The sequence below is a fragment of the Plectrocnemia conspersa genome, unplaced genomic scaffold (assembly GCF_051122295.1).
Source record: "Plectrocnemia conspersa isolate PC_06_02 unplaced genomic scaffold, ASM5112229v1 ptg000010l, whole genome shotgun sequence".
Classification (NCBI taxonomy): domain Eukaryota; kingdom Metazoa; phylum Arthropoda; class Insecta; order Trichoptera; family Polycentropodidae; genus Plectrocnemia; species Plectrocnemia conspersa.
In genome coordinates this window covers 13,986,762-14,005,041 of record NW_028277174.1, presented here as the reverse complement: position 1 = coordinate 14,005,041, position 18,280 = coordinate 13,986,762, and the positions used below count along the sequence as shown (strand labels likewise).

Below are 18,280 nucleotides of genomic sequence, written 5' to 3'. Positions count from 1 at the left end.
TGTATTGCTTTTCTAAATATCATTTATTGACCTTAGATAAACATTTGGAATAAGGCAAAGAACAAAACTTATATATTTACTATATATATATATATATATATATATATATATATATATATATATATATATATATATATTTACTATATATATATATAGATATAAATCATCCATTGAGAAACCTAAAATGGTGTAAATAGCTTATTGTTCTTATTGTATATAATAAGTAAACATAGTATTTAGTATATTAGGGATTGATAAATTATTATTTTTAATCGTTTTTAATTATAAATAAAATTTTATGATTAATTATTTATTTTGCAATGCGGCGAAATTTTTTTAAATAATAATATGCAACACGGTTTTAATATGTATAAATTAATATAAAGAAATACAATAGTCCCTAAATTTATATTTTTAAATCTCCTAATACGATTACTCTCAAGTGGTTTTAAGGCACAGATTGAGTGGCTTAGAATTTTTTTTTCTTATATGTGAATGTAATTAAAGACATTTTTCTCTATTTTCACAGCCATCACAAATACATTGTTTTTATTAAAAAGTCACTTATAAGAAATCTCATGACTCAAATTTTAATCTATAAATAATTTTAATTTTGTGTTAAATTTAGTGTATATCTTATGGCACTTATATAAGATAGCAATATAGCAAGCTATATATTTTTCTAAATATACATTTAAAAAAAATATTTTTACAAAGCGGGCATTCAAACACCAAAAATGTGCTACAGCACAATCAATGACATAATAATTCTTATTGAAAAAAATATACAAGAGGTCAGTCAGGTAGAATGAAATATATTTTATTGTCATATTTCTAAGAGGATGTGTAACAGATTTAATTTGTTATTATTATTTGGCATAGTTGCAAAGATCCTTCTTAAATAATATAAATTGTTTTGTTTTATTCATATTCACTTATTTTGTAAACCTATTTTTAAATAACAAAAAATAATTAGTTTTATTAGAAGCAAATCTATTTTGAAAAGATTTGATATTACGTAGTTTTTCCGGTTGTAAAATAGTTGAGGGTCCAGTACTGGTACACTCACTAGCTGCGGTACCTCACGATAGTGAAGAACCGACAGCTAGTTTTGAATAAAAATGTGTTATTTTTTTTGAACAAACAGTAAAATAGTATATATAATCACTATTTTACTGTTTATATACACCAGCGTTTGTCAGGTGATAATATAAAGTTTGTTTGTTCTATTGACGTTTAATCGAATTTAGATGTATAAGATAAGTTTTATTATCAGACATAAAAATTATGTATGTAGATTGACACCAAACAAAAGTAATGTTTGATACTTTTTTTAAAATCAGGATATTAATTAAATTTAATTATATATAAATAGTTAACATATATTAAGTGTTTATTGTATTTATTATATTTTATTCTATGTGTATAATAATGTTATTTGAAAAATATTGATTTTACACATGTAGCATCAATACTATAATTAATATAGCTTTATATAGCATAAATTCTTATTTCGAGTGCGTTTCTTAAATATTATTATATTATACTCTCGATTATCTAGGCTTATGCTAAAGAGGAAGGAAACGGATAATTAAAAAACGCGGTGAATCAGAATTATACATTTTTATTTCGTTTTAAAATTTATATCATATATTTACAATACATTATTATCATTTTTTTTTACAAATTATCAAACAACATTATATGTTTTTTATATTTATACTATCTTAAGATAAAATAATTTACAGAAAGTGCTAAATTTTATATATCAATTTTCGATTTACTTGTATTTTAGAAAAAACGCAGTTATTAGTATAATAGACGCTTTGATGCGTTCATGTACCACAATAGCTTTCTTCTAAATTAACTTCGTCGCTCTAGCGTCACTGCTATACATATATAAAAATATATCTTCCTCGCCACAAAATTTGACCGCAAAACGTAAAAAAATCGACAAATTGCCAACGATGTCTATTCTCAAGAATAAAAGCTCAGTGCCGAGCTTTATGCCTAGCTATCGCGTTACACTTTAATATAGAGTACGTCAACGTTTGATGCATTCGATCGATATTAAGAAACCGATATCCTAGAATAACATTTTTAGTCATGAGTCGGCCTTAAGGCAGAAATGATTGCACGCCACGCCAGCCTTCTTTCGCGAGGAACGTTGGTGCATTGCAGATTATGGCGGAATATGAACCCACCGGTATATTGGCAGATACCTTCAATACACTCACTCACTAGCTATACTGACATGTGAAAGCCTATCGACCTTTGAATGCATGCGATCCAAAGCCTCCAAAGGAACAAAACGGGACCTCAATTATGCATACGAAAAGTTGTACGTGCCTCGTGCGCCGTATCGTCGAGTTGCATCGAAAACTTTGAAATGGTGCGATTAAATTAAATATTGTATTCAAATTGCATTTTATGACCATAATATAGTAATTTAATTATATAAAAAATTCAATGAGAATTTATTATTAAGAGTCTTCATTTAATTCATATTTTATATGAATATATAATATAACTGCTAATCAAGATCAATAAACTAATTCATTCAATTGTAAGATTGGATTGTAATATTATTTTGTCTAATTATATTATACCTAAACCTTCAATTTATCGCGACCTACAAAACATTTACATGTGGTGTAATATACTTTGTAGATAATATCTGAAAATATTCATTGAAAAATGTTAAGTGAAAAACTTTACCATTTCAAATCAATTTTCCTTATTTGGTCGCCTGTAAAAGCTCATGTTCTATCAAGGTTACCCGGGTTATAAAAATACACAAACGAGTTATTTATAAACCGCTCGCCCTAATACTTTTCTAACTGCCGTATAATATAGATGTCAATTACCAATATCGCGTTTTCTGAATCTCGCACACCTAATCGGTGGACTTGGCTGCCTTTTCTTATCGCTTGGGAAGTGTTCCCACGGCGCCGGCCTAGTTATGATTCCATTCGCCCCAGCGATAAACATTTTTTAATTGTGGGCCAGATTACCATCTGCAGAGGGTTAGGGCAAACGGTCGGTTAATATTGACTTAAGGGTCAGTCGGACTGTCGGGGGTTTATTTTTTTATTCCGTTCAAAAGGGCGATTCTCGTATTATATAATACACATACACACCAGACGCGCTTGCTGTTTACTCTTAACCTTTTTAACGACGTGTTGACAGGCCCTCATGTATCAAAGTTGACCGCGTTCAGCTTTGTAACCCTCACGGAAAACATGGCTTCGATTTAATTGCAAGGGCAGTCGCTGACGTGCGAGTTTAAGGTGGTTTTATTTTATTTCAGCGCATAAGATGATTTATTGTTGTTTAAAACGTGCAGTACCATATGAATGCAAAAAATATATTAAGCATACCATATATTAGTAAAAAAAAAAAACATAATTAGAAATAGCTAAGTAATTATTTTTTACAATAACAAATTTTAGATATCTATATTGCGCTACTTTTTGTATATTAAATATACAGTATTGCTTTTTTAAAGTAAAATGTGATTGGGTATTCTATGCCTGGTATATACAAATTTAATTCTGGTTTTGTTCTAGTTATCAATTGCAGATATTAGTGGTTTAATGTGATTGCGCCTCATTTTTTATAGTATTTTTATGTGGGCCCGTGTTTTTAATTGATGGCAATCAACTATGTTTATTTTTGATGTTGGCGTGTAAGGTTTTGCTATAAATAATATTTTCATCACTTTACTTTTATTGACTAATAGTTTTAAATTATCAATGCTACTCACTCGTGCTAATTAATAACAGGCCGCAATGGCAGCAAATCTTTAAGAGGCAATAACGTTAAATTTTAAATATATTTAAGCTTGAAATCGTGATGTATTTTATGAAAATCGTTATTTATAAAAAAAACCAAGTATTCACTAATGTAGTAGGTAGGTTGAAAAGTTGATTTATTATTCAGTAAGTACCGTACTAAGTGAACCACATGTTTTTAAAGGTTTACCAGGAAAATTGACAATTCAGGAAAAATATTGTTTAAATAGGTAATAGTATAAACTAGATATTAAGTATGTTGCAAATAACATGATATCAACCGCATGGATTTCATTTTTTCACATACATTATTCACATTGTAAATATAGCTTAGAAATAGTAAGCGAATGGAAAAAACAACAGAAGTTTTTAGCTACCATATATTTTTTCCTTTCATAATTTTGTAATAGTTTTTTTAATACTATTTAAACAGTAGTATTGGGTTAATAAAGTTAGACTTATTTACATTTTTTAAAAACTGTTAATTTGAAGATGCTTTGATCAAAAGATAATTATAAGACCCTTTTTTGTTGAATTCGTGCAAAATATTCTCTTTGGGCTATAGTTTTCTATTATTAGAAAATATTTATTACGAGATTTATTCGTGAGATTAAAAAAAATCTAAGTAAAGTTAATTTGTGATGATCAACCAGAATTAATTTTATGTAAAAATCACTAATTATGATTTTCAATATATGATACAGATCTTTCAGATTAGTAATCAGCGACTTATACCACTTGTCTATCGTTTAATTTAATAACTTAAATAAGGGAATGTTAATTAGAGTAGGACTTAAAAATATAGTATTTTAATAGCATATAAAGCATACTATTTCATTTATTGTTAAGGAATTATATAGTTAAATTAAATAACTAGTAATAAATAGTTTATTTTAAGTAGTCTCATAATACACTATATTTTTTGAATTACACCAAATAATCAATAAATTAATTAAACCTGTCGATGTTAATTGTTGTAAAACATGTATTTTGCATTTTCATTCACAGATCTATACAAAAAGTACCTTTAATTTTGTCTCGCATTTTAAGAGACACATATGTTATAAATTAGGTAAAAAAATTGGGAGGACCGAAAATTTTTTCCCTAAAACCATCTCATCCATATCTTTGAATATTGGTTGACTCGTATTTTCAACGTCACCGTGAAGGTTACATAACGCGGGTCTGTATAAAGTTAAAATTTAACTTCCTCATGATCAAAAATCTATTTAACAAATTTGTATTAACCGAACACAACCGCGTTAATGTTTTTTATTTTATAATCATAATAAACAAAATATTCTCTCTACTATTTACTGATTAGATCATAGCTTAATAAATATACAATTTAATTAGCATGATAGACCAATGATATGCTTAGTGGCTGTTCTAAAGAACCTGGGTTCAAATCTCATATGAACTATTGTGTTCTTAAATTACATTTAAACTTAGTTTTAGTTTGCCTATTATATATTTAATAAAAAATATATTGCATATTTATATTATACATATTTGTACATGTATTGTATAATTATTTATTTATGCTGATTTAATCGTTCTTAAATATAAATATATTACAATTCACTAAAAAACATACATAAACCTAAATTTAGATATGTTTAAAAATGTATAACATACAAGAAATATTTAATTACATTTATGAATCAGCACTTTTATATTTCTATAAAAATGTCACTCTTTAAAAAATAAAACTATCCAACGTCTGTGTTATTAATCACCTCAATATTCTAATGGTAATGCATAGAACCAGTAAAACCCATTAAAGCAATATGATAACGTGTAAAAATATAACATTCTTTTAAAAAGTGTTAGTAGCGTTAATACCCAAAATGAAAGTGGTCATGTTTATTTTTTTCTTAACCGTTACATCTCTCGAAATTGCTAAAGGTTTTCGCGCATGCACATATTCGGATAACAGTTCATTTTAATGAAGCCTTCTGAGGATTCCCTTTGAATTACGCACATTATATCAGCCCTAAGAATGCTGGGGGCCCTGCTGCGAATGGCGTCTAAATATAGAGGATTCGTGTCGAGAGATGTGTAAGGGCGGGCCCGATATTAAAGGGCCGCATCATTAAGGGCGCAGTCCCCTTCGAGGGTCATCCAAAATTTACACCCCACCGCTTTCGCGCAGGTTTTGCGGCTTACGATTTATTCACGTTAGAAATTTTCAAACGACTTTCGACCCTTCGCTTTTCTTACCCGCTCGGATCGATCGGTTCAAAATAACTGTAAAATGACAGCGGTTTGACGAACGACTTCCACGTACGAAGATAGCAGCGCTTGAATTAAATATCAAGCGTGATTCTTGCACGAAGCAAAAGGGCTTTGTGTACACCATATTATTTGTGATATATGAATCCAATTTTAAATATGATTTATAGGATTTATAATTTATTTTAAATAATATTTAAATAATAACCTACGTGTTTTACATAGTTTCGCAATAGGAAAGTGACGCAGTAATTAACATGGCGCCGAACCATGTCGAATTATGAAGGTAAAGAATTATTATATACGCTTTAGTGTATGTGGTAGCGGCACAATCGTTTTACTAAAGCAATAGTATAAGTCAATGCTAATGAAGTTTAAGGTCGTAGGTTAGAATAGTACATGAACCTAATATTTGCAACAGCTTAAGCCAAAGTTAAAAAATAATACATAAAAAAATTAGAACATAGAAAAAAATAATACCATGCATAAAATATTAATCTTAAAACATTAAATGTTGGTAAACAGCAATTTTATTCAATGCGAATGATATATTTTACTAAAAACTCTTGCAAAATTAAACGTATTTGGGTTGAAAATTTTGACATATCAAATATATTTCTATAACTTTTCTCCTACAAATTATTACTTTTTTAGACTCATTTCCCAAAAATACAAAAATAAATATTTAGCGTGCTATAAAAAAGAGTCTTTAATAAATTAAGAACCTCTAAAACATTTTTTTTTATAATCAAAAAAATTATTCATAGTTACGTTGTTGACAAAATACCATTTTTTAAATAGAACAAATTTTGATAAATAAAGTGTAGCTAAAAATTAAATATCGTCTTATATTTTACTGGAAAAATCTTAAACTTTATATAAAACAATCTTTTTATTTTTGTATCATAAATAGTCTAAGAAATATTAGTGTTCTTAAAATGTTTATATAATTTAAAATTATGTATATTTTAATATATATGATAATTATTTTTATTATATAAAGGCTACTTTAGCATCATTAAAAATGGCTTCATCAAACAGATGCAATACTGATAATGCAATTAATTGTGTCCTTACGCTTATAGCAAAAAGTAACTAGGATACAAATACGGATACGACCTGTGGATTTTGTAAAGATCTCAAAAATGTTCTTTGAATATTTTTGATATTTTTTTATTTTATTCTCTACGTCGATTCCAAACATTCAAACTATATTCGTGGACGCTACGAACAAGCGTGTCGTACAGAACGGGAGTCGGCAATAAATTATTGAAATGACTCGCCTTCCGTATATCAAAGCCGAGCATGTTCGACACCTTATCTCAAATTTTGGCGATGTGCTTAGAAAATCTCTCTAGTTTAACGTATTATACGCATTCTAAGCAAATATTTTATTTCACATTATTATGTGTTATAATAATAACCAAATAAATTGTATCAATCTAGAACATTAACTGTTAATTGTATTATAAGTATTTATACGCATATTACACATCGTTATAAATTTACAATAAAAAAATCACAAATCCTCGAATTTTATTGCAATCCAATGATTCGCCGTAATTTGCGTAAACTTTGCTCCTTTAACCGCCATTAGCGAATCGCGAGACGTCTCGCTCGTAAATCGACTTTTATATCTTGGCGCATATATACTACATACATACCTATATATGTATGTATACACAAAGTCATATGACTCTTTGGACTATTCCCACATCAGCGCTGAAAATTATCGCCGGCAATCTTTGCGGCCGATAGCGAATAATACGATTCGGCCGTAAAGCCAAGGAGGATTTGGCCTAGGCCCTGGCCATATTCGACACCGCGACCCGGGGGCGGGCTCTCGACGAGGGGGTGGCTTTTTCCAAAAAGCTAAGTATCTCGTCAACGTCACTTGTCTACACACTTTGACGGGATCGATAGTCTTATCGTTGGTGGAAGAAGGGTTCGCATTTGGGGCGGGTGAATATAATAGATACCTCCGGAAGGCATCGGAAGATATGGATAGGCTTTGTGCGTATCTCGGCGAGAATTTCTCGACCCGGCCCTGTCTGTATTTTATGGCTTAACAATAATCCATAGTTTGGTGTCCCGCTATCGGCGATGCGACGAAACTCGCGCAAAACGGCCGCAAGATACGCGGGCTCTCGCGGTAAATTTTGAATCGAACGGATGGCGTAAAGAGTTTTTCGCCGCTGGTAAACGACGCCAAATCGGGCGTGTGGATCTTTCAGTTAAAATTTATGCTTTAGATATATTTTATGGATTGTTCAATATTTTATGCACGAACTTATTATCTACACACAGCGATAAAGTAGTATTAGTTTAAAACCGTCAAACGGATATATAATTAAATACGCAATTAAAAAATACTTAACCATTATGTTGTATATATTGAAAAAAAATATCAAAATAAAATAAATCTGTTTATTGCATATTGTCATTAATTATTTGTTAGCTGTGACAATAATCTGCAATTAAAGATTTACAGTCTAAATTTGATTCAACTAGTACCTAAAAAATCTAAATTTAAATATCCATATAATACTTTGTGAGGCATTTAAATTAAAAATAAGGTAGAAAGTATTATATTTATATTATATTTATTTAAATAAATTATTATAAAGTATTATTTATAAGGATTACACAGTTTCGCACACGAATGTATGTGTGTGTACATAGGTGTCGCGGTAGATGGGGCGCCGCAGCTCCTCGGTTAATAAGGAGATTTGGTTATGACATCATTCGGGAATTATGTCTTTGTCTACATCAAAGCGATTATTCATCGGGACACGATAGTGTGTCACGGAGCGAAATTACGCACTGCGAAATTAACTTAGACGAAAGGCAAATTGATTTTCCCTCGACAGAACATAAACATTTCTTCAGTTACGCAACCGACAAGTGCTCACCGCTGTGCCCTTTATTAAATCCAATAACAAAGCCAACGTAAAATATAAAGCATTACTTTATCTTCATCCAACTCTGAGTATGTCATAGACATACAGGATAATTAAAAAGTTAAACCAACTGTGAAATATATAATATTACTCTTCTTTAGAAATATACATTTAAAATATACATTTAAAACTTGAGAAATACAAATAAATAATTAAAAATGATTTTATTTTCATTTATTTTATAAAATTACATATAATTTTTTTTTTGTTTTGCTACCCACAAATCATTTAGTAATTGTTTATTTTGTATTGCATATTTATCCGAAGATTATTGTTACAGTTTATGACTAGAATACTAAATATTTAAGAGCTTTCACGTTACCATACCATCAATTTATGAATGGATTCAATGACTTGGATCATAAGATAAGATTTAAAATTTTGTCTTAAATTCATTATTGATTAAACATTAGGGTAATATTAATTTCCTTCTAACAATTTTTTTGCTAATTACATAAAAATCAATAGAATTTTTTTGATTGTAATATGTACGGTTTTTTTATCCAAATACATATATAAAATGGCTAAAAGTGATATTTTTAAGTTATTGTAAATTATTTTATGCCAAATTATTATTTGTATATTAAAATTTTATTTTTTGTAGCGTGCTGTTTTTATTAAATATTCTTTTTGTGTAAATATGGTGATATAAATGGCAATAGCAATATCTTTGCTTGACAAAGTTTTTGAAAAACTATTAATTTTGATTCAAGCAAAATTTAACTAGTTCTAGTCTAAAAATTTTGTTTCAATCGAGTATCACATGATTATTCTACGAGTTGATTATCTTAGAAAATTGACAATCCAAATGAATTATGTTATCATCGATAAATAGATTCTGTACACAATGCGAATTTCTTGAAATTGAGACCATTGAAATAATGTGAAAAGGGTTTAATTAAACCTTGCAAATGTTTTGTTGCAATACATTTAATTAGAGATATACATAACTGTATTTTTTCAAGAATGCTTTCTCTTTGTTGTTTTAAATCATTGAATGCACTTTTCATCATTATATTGATGTATTTACATTACTAAATTGCATAAAAAATGACATAAATTTATCGTTCCTAAATGAATTTGCCTCTCTTGAGGTTTTGTCAAAAAAAATCGCCATTACTCCTTTGAGATCGAAAGCCTCCTTTGAATGATTATTTTACAATAGCTTAGAAATGAGACGTATTGAACTTTTATATATTTACACATCTTTTCAAATGTCATAGCTTTTAAAAGACTGTTTTAATATAATTTATAACTTTTGTACAAAAATTGTTGAGTTCTTCGCTCAAATTTTTTGCCACAAGAGCTGCTCTGTAAAGCATGCAGTGCATCCAGAAAACTTCGTGTGCTTTATTTTTAACTGATGTTTAATATTGACTATGAATCCAATGCAGTTATTAAACTGTATGTCATTCTCATAAAAAAAACATTGTACGTGGATTTTCCAGAAGTAAAGTTGCAAAATTAACTTTTATCTTCTTAAATATTATTTCTGAAACAGATCGATTAAATCAAATTAAATATACATCTTTAGCAACATCTGTTGCTTCATCTACTTGTATCGCAAATTTTGAAGTACGCTGAACTGATTGCAAAGATCTTCAGATGTATCGTCATTTTTTCTTCTAACTGTGTTATCAGCAATCGGTATCCTTCGCATAGTTTTGCATATGATTTACAAAATATAATTAAAGAAAATCAATGGCTGTGAGCTAAACAAACTTTTTCTATTTTATGTATTTTTTCTTACATTTTGTGATTCAGTAGGACAGTTTGTTCAATACTAGCAATGCATTTGCCAAGAAAGAAACTGTTTTTTGCACGTTCATTTTTGTTAAGAAACCTAACTAATTTTCTTTAAAAATATTGACTTTCATTTGACATGACTTGAAGAGGTGTTACTAAAGCTTGTTAACATTTCATAAATATAAGTTACTCTCTTTTATTTTGATTGATGTGTGACACAACAAGTCTTTTTTACGAATATTGAAAATATTCGAGTATTACTTTTAAGCCTAGCACACCTGGTAATTGAAAATTCTCTGCTTTAATGACGAGACAGTCACTCACGAGTGCATCAGCTGCGAAACCATCACTATTAATATCACATATAGCGGAAATGTCATTCACATCCAGCGGCGTCGCTAGCGTTGCTAACTACGTTTCCGGTCCGTCATCGAAGGCTCTATATACTACGTATGCATACAAAGTACGTAGTACCGACGCAGACGGACATAAATCTAAACACTTGACATATCACGTGACGCAGCCCGTGCTACGTACCCACAGCCAGCAGCGTCCCGTGCGATTCGTACATAATTTGCAGACTCGGACCCCGAGACTCCAGGATAAGGTCATTCGTGCTATAAATCACGAGCATGCATATCGCATCACCGTCGACTATGATGAATATCATGAAACGGGTGATTTTTGAATTATCTTATATATAATTGTTCTAAGCCGCTTCCGCCGTCGCTTCCGCTTCCGGACGCGCATAACTTTAAACGAAACATTCTCCGTTCAATTATCTACTCTGTAAATCGTATCGCTTTGTATTAACGGTGTGTAACAATACACGTAAACAAAGGAAATATATTTAATTATAATAATAAATAATAATAAAAATTAAAATTGAATTTGTTCCGATTGATTTTCGAGCCGCCGGTAATGCCTTCTGTTGTTTCGACCAATCAAAAATAAGCATTCAAATATTCAAATAGCGTCGACCAATGAAAAATAAGCATTCAAATTCAAATAGATAGTACCGTGACAACACTTTTAAATAATTATTATTTAATAATAAAATTTTGCTACGCGACAATAATTTTCATTAATTCGTCATTTGACTGAATAAAAATTAAATATATACATAATGTGTTGAGGATTAGAAGAATACATTGATTAAACTAGATAAACAATCATAAAATAATCTTCGTAATGAAATTTTCAAATTTTGAATTCCCGGCGACGGGCTCCGAGGCCTAAAAGTGAGTTTTTGCTTTTATAAATAATCGGATTGCAAATTAACTAGGTGTGTTATATAACTATGAAAATTAAATATATACATAATGTGTTTAGGATACGAAGAATACATTGATTAAATTAGATAAACAATCATAAAACAATCTTTGTAATGAAATCTTCAAATTTTGAAATCCCGTCGCCGGGCTCCGAGGCCGAAAAGTGAGATTTTATAATAATATCACATAAACATTATCATTGCTTTCCGATTTTATACACATATACGTTAGATTTTAAGAATTTTAAATTAACCAGTTATGTTTTAAACATGAACGTGTAATATATCCTTAGTATGTGAGGATTGAAAGTTAATGTCGATCAAATCGGCGCTGTCGGACAGCTTATAAATGTGTAGTTTCTTGGATGTTATCTAATAAACGACATTTTACAATGATTATAAATATGTGATTGCATACCTGGAATAATCGATAGCCAAAATATCTAAGAGTGGGTTATTTTTAATTCCGATGTGGCAAAATATGTACAATTTTTGTTCTGTGCCATCATTCCTCTTTCTGAATAGCCAAATTTAAGATATTCAGTTACATCAAACTTATGTAGTATGTTCTTTATAAAAAGATAATACTTGCTGACAGTGACTTCAACACGAGAAGATTAACTCTTTGTTTATATATACCAATTCTACGTTGTAGCCATATAGGTCATCAAATTGTTCCATCATTGCTTCTGAAAAATAATTAAAAAACAATAAGACTCCTATCAAGAGTAAACATTGAACACATTATTACTACTAATATAATCCATAAATTGAATTTAAACGACAACCAAAGAACACAATTGATGGATGTACTGTAGAGGATTAAACACGTAGATTGGCATCTTTTCATCTTCTACAAAATTGTCACAATATGTCATATATTTTTTATTATTACTAGCATTGTAATATGTTTAATTAACTTCGGTATGTATACCTTTAATTGCCAAATCACCGCTGTTTGTCTTTTAATATTAGATCCTGGAAAGTCAATAGTAATTTTGTTAGAATAACCGTGTTATATTATTCATTTATAACTAAACACTTACTGGCACACCCGCAATTTATAGTTTTGTCTATAATTTCAAATGCTGCATCACTTGAATCATCTTCAATTGTCACTTTGTAACAAAAATCCCGCGATTATAACATATTTCTTGCCAGATCTGACAGAAGAACTGTCAAAGCAAATTTGGGAAGTCCCGCGCTTGAGAACGAACTAAATTGATTTTAACGAGCGAAATTGATTTTAACGAGCGAAATTTATTTTAACGATTTAAATTGTATAAAATTTATTAAAATATGTATAAAAATCATCAAATACAAAAAAAAATGTTTTTTAAAATATTTTTTTAGTTTATAGATTTAAAATATAATATAAATAATGTGGATATGTATTAGCTTCTCTATACAGAAAAAATATGTACCTAAATTTTGGCGAACGTTGGCAATTTAAAGTTTTAGTTTTTAGAGAATTTTTAAAACTTTGCTTTAAAAAGTATTTTAAACAAAAAGGGGCAAAGTTTCAAAATAAGTACTATTCATTACCAACCAACTACTAAGCGCACAGTATTGCAAAAATCCATCTTACTGACGCCTTTGAAACTAAACTACACAAAAATGTATAACACTAATTTAAATATTTTTTAAATTAAAAGTTTCAGAATAAAATTTCAACATTAATTTTTTTCAACATTAAAAATATTTTTTATTTTATTATGGATTTTAAATATTAATCATTTATTATAGATTTTAAATATCATTAGTTCATTATTAATTTTAAATATAGTGAAAACTTTTTACACTCATTAATTATTAAAATATATAATGCTGCGCAGAAAAACATTTACTTTAAAAAAGATGTAAATCAAAATATTTTTTAATCAAAAAAGACAAAGGTTTCAAAATTATTAATATTTTTAAAACGCACAAATGTAATTAAAAACTGACTTTTATATTTACACATAAAACATAGAAATATTTTTTTTAAATTATAAAGTAACTTATGATGTCACCAAAAAACTTTTTTATTACGAAAATTTAAATTTATGATATAATTGTGTTATGCAGCGTTAAAACTGGCACTCAAACACATAACATACCCTAAAACACAATCAATGACTTATAATCACTCACATTGCACTAACTATATATGATCGATTGTGTTGTAGCGTTAGTAAGGTGTAACAAAATATTTTTTCATATCAGTAATATTTTTGAGCGGATGTGTAACCGATGCTATTTATTATTATTATTATTTATTAAACTGTAAACCTACTTTTAAATGATACAAAATGTTACGTTTTAATATTATTTTTTATGTTGAAAACATTTTGATATTTTTTGTTTCAATAATATTTAGTAAAGTTACAAACCTATTTTAAAAAATATTACAACGAAATCTCTTTGTAACGAATACCGAAATAACAAAATTCCCAGTATAACGAATCTTTAATTTGTCCCCGAAAAACTTGCATACAAAATGTTTTCATTATAACGAAGACTGATCTCAGTATAACGAAATATTTTGATCCGAATTTAAGAATGACGTTGCAACTTTACACAATATTTCTCCAAATTCAGTTCGTTCTTGACGTGGTGTGTGACAGATGTGTTCAAAAGCGACATTACAGGTGTGTCGCTGACCCTCAAACTTTTTTTATAAAACATTTTTTTCACAAATTTTATTGTTTCATACGGTATCCTTAAAAATGGGCAAAAAACTATCTGTCAACCTTATAAGAGGTTATTTCGATGTTGTAGTAATGTGATAATTAAAAATAAAATATATCATCTTCCTTACGTTCAATATAACGAATTTTCAGTATACCAAAATTTATTCATTGGTTCCGTGAGCTTCGCTGTATTGAAATTTCATAGTACAATTTTTAATTTATTATTATCTAGCCAAGTTTTAAACCTATTCATAAATGATATACAATATTTAGATTTATCATTAAATATCTAAGTTTCAATATAACGATAAAATCTAACGTTGTAAATCTAATAAATAATATAAAATGTTTTCTTCTGGAAATATTTAGTCAAGTTGTAAACCTATTTTCAAATGAATTGAAAATGTTAAGTACTTTTTTATAGATTGAACTATTTTGTCTATCATTGAAAATCCTAAATAGTAATGTCCAATTTGAACCATTACATTTTAAAAAATGTTTAAAAAAATCAGAACGAAGCAAAAATTATATTTAAAACCCAAAAAGTTGAGGGTCCGGTATTCGCACACTCGCTAGCTATCGGTACCTCACGATAGTGAGGTACCGACAGCTAGTTGATAAATAATGGGGTAATTTCAAATGCTAGTTCGAGTCTTACAATGTGATATAGAAAAGTTTTCATATTAGACGTACATATTTTCTAAACATTAAAAATATTTTAATATAATATAAGTAAATATTTTATTAAATTAATGCACATGCCATAGTCTCACAAATGTGTAATAAATTTTTAAATGCATTTAATTATAATTCAGTTTTGGTAATATTGCGATTAACGCAATTTGAATTTAAAAGAAAATATATATATATTAAAACTAACAATGATGAGTTTGTATCTATGAACGAAATAGATATTTTTGAAAAAATCAGCGTATGTTTTCTTTTATAGAAAATTAGGTCAACTGTTATTTAGTAGTTTCCATAAAGTATATTCTAGCCCACATTTATAAATCATTCTCGGGTCTTATACACTGTATCGCATGGATTTTCAATTAAGCTTCCACACCATTAACTTCAAGTGCATGCACACACAACGCATTAGCAATTTCGATGCATTATTATTTATTGTGTCTCGGCAATTTTCGAAGTTTTGCGCAAAGCACGCGTTTTCGAATGCACTACAAGCATTACTTGCACATTCAATGCATATTATTATACATTTGTTATCAAAGTGTGATACATTAGGTAGTTTATTTATTATAAAGTATCTAGAATAATAATTATTTAGGAACAATCATATTTCAACTTTTTCACGCTTAACTATATCTACCAGAGAATTACACATAATTTAAAAAAATCTTAATAAAGTATATATATCTACACGGTTAAGTTCACCATAATTAGACATTTTAGTATCACATGGTTTTTTACTTCTTGATTTTTCAGCAATTCTCGAAAAATTTTATTTAATAAAAAAATGTTTGTAATATATTTCATGTGATTAAAATAATAAATCTTTCTTTTTTTTTTTTTTTTTGCCCTAAAACATGAATAAATAAAAGTAAGAACAAATTATTAGATACCCAGGTAAATGGCTTTGGCCAGGAACTGGAAAAAAATAAATATTAGACACTGTATATCTCTATCTTTATAAATGTGAAATATCTTCTCTGTTTTTGTATGTGTTAATATTTAACCCTTTGCACTCGTATTTTTTTTTTGGTTGGGGTAGCGCCAGCTCGTATTTAATTTCGAGACTTTTTTTATGTTCAATTTATGGAAGTAAAAATGAAATAAAACATGTTTTGATTAATCTTTTTACAAATTAAAATTAATACAGCGAAAGATTGATAGTTTGTCAGTATTTTAGTTAAAAAAAATTAATTAAATATTTAAAATATATTATAATTTAAATACTTTAATCGGAAAATAACTTTTTTTATTGTACTTTTTTAAATAATTTGTAAAACGTTAACCATGAAACTTAGAAAAGAATAATTTATTAAAATGTGTTCACGAAGAATTGTACTTACTATTTACCAAAAATAAATGACATAGTATTAGGTATACATAGTATAGGAAGGTAAATGTAATGATGTTTTTAGATGATTTTTCGTCCATCGCAATCAAATGCGCGGTAAAACAAATAAATGAATTATTTAAAAAAACAGCTGAGTGCTGTAGCGGCAGGGGTTTATAACCATTAAGAAATTTGTAAATAGCTAGATGTCATATGAATTCTGAATAATTAAAATATTGGACTGGTTGTATTTTTTTTGCACCTATCGTTTATTATCTTGCGCAATGCGCTTATTATCTTGCGCAACGCGCTCGTTCTATAGCGTTTAGCGCTCATAACATCGATCAACAATTTACGTTCATACAAAAAAATAATGGTTACAATAAAATTTAATCAAGATTAAAATTACAAAGAGCACAAGTTTTTTACTTGTTGTTTTTTTTTTCTTAGTAAAACCTTAGTTTTTAGTTTTTTTAATTGTTGTTTTTTCTTGGTAAATAGTTAATATATTCCCATTAACAAGTTTTAGACTTTATAAAAAATCAGATTACAATAAACGTATTATAAAAAATAAAAAAATATACTGTTAGTTAATTAAAACATATATCAACATATAATAACGTTTAAAAACACATTTAATACGAAAAATTGTTATGCACCTTACAATAAATAAAACACAAACAATATGCACATCAGCACATATGTTTTTAACAAAAGGATACATTTTGACGATATAACCAATGATTTTTAAAAGCAAAATTTAACACTTTTGACGCTAAGTTGCCGATAATGAGATTCCAAATAAATTAAAGCGAAGGTCCATATATAAAGGAGAATCTAGATTAGGAAATATGGTTCTAGGACACTAACCGCCTGGAAATATACCCCTTGGACAATAACCCCCCGTCAAAACCCCCCTGGACATTGACCCCCCGTGCTAATAACCCCCTGACAATTAACCCACCATGCAAATAATCCCCCTGACAATTAACCCCCGCCACGTATAAAGATAATACAGATATTACTTAACACGTCTCGTGACGCTCTATTATACTTAATAAAACATATACTGACGCCATTACCAAAGTTTAGCTGTATTATACATACATATGTATCTAGCCTAATAATATTTTTTATTTTTTTAATACTCTTTATAACAATTTTGCTCGCACCGGTCACCGGTACAAAATATACAATACGTATATTTTCTTCGTAAATGTGTTAGTTTTATTGATATTTTAAAAATTCTGTATTTTGCTGAATGAAATAAATTAGTATTGATACTGATTATTCGTATTAAACATTATTTTATTAAAATAATGACCATTTATTATAAATAATAACAACTTATATAAAATACGTATCTCTATACGTGGCGGGGGTTAATCGTCAGGGGGGTTATTTACACGGGGGGTTAATTTTCAGGGGGCTATTTGTCAGGGGGTTATTTGCACAGGGGATTATTTGTACAGGGGGTTAATGTCCAGGGGAGTTTTGATGGGAGATATATCTATCCAGGGGGTATTTGTCCTGCGTTTACATGCACTTAGGATAGGAATATTTAAAATACGAAAAAGAAG

General features: G+C 28.6%; 1 protein-coding gene and 1 long non-coding RNA gene across 8 annotated transcripts in view; one reads left to right on the top strand and one right to left on the bottom strand.

Annotated features, from left to right (window-relative positions):
• The window catches only part of bru3 (CUGBP Elav-like family member bruno 3), a 731,908-nt gene that overhangs the window by 84,690 nt on the left and 628,938 nt on the right, over positions 1–18,280 (top strand). The window lies entirely within an intron of this gene.
• LOC148230700 (uncharacterized) lies at positions 12,185–14,095 on the bottom strand. 5 transcript variants are annotated; one of them, XR_015810965.1, is made up of 4 exons: positions 13,055–14,095; positions 12,943–12,986; positions 12,797–12,861; positions 12,185–12,697 (listed from the first exon to the last, which is right to left on the bottom strand). It is a non-coding gene; the product is annotated as an uncharacterized LOC148230700 (long non-coding RNA). The 5 variants fall into 5 exon arrangements; XR_015810963.1 differs by having other exon boundaries at positions 12,185–12,525; positions 12,597–12,697; positions 12,797–14,095; XR_015810962.1 differs by having other exon boundaries at positions 12,943–14,095.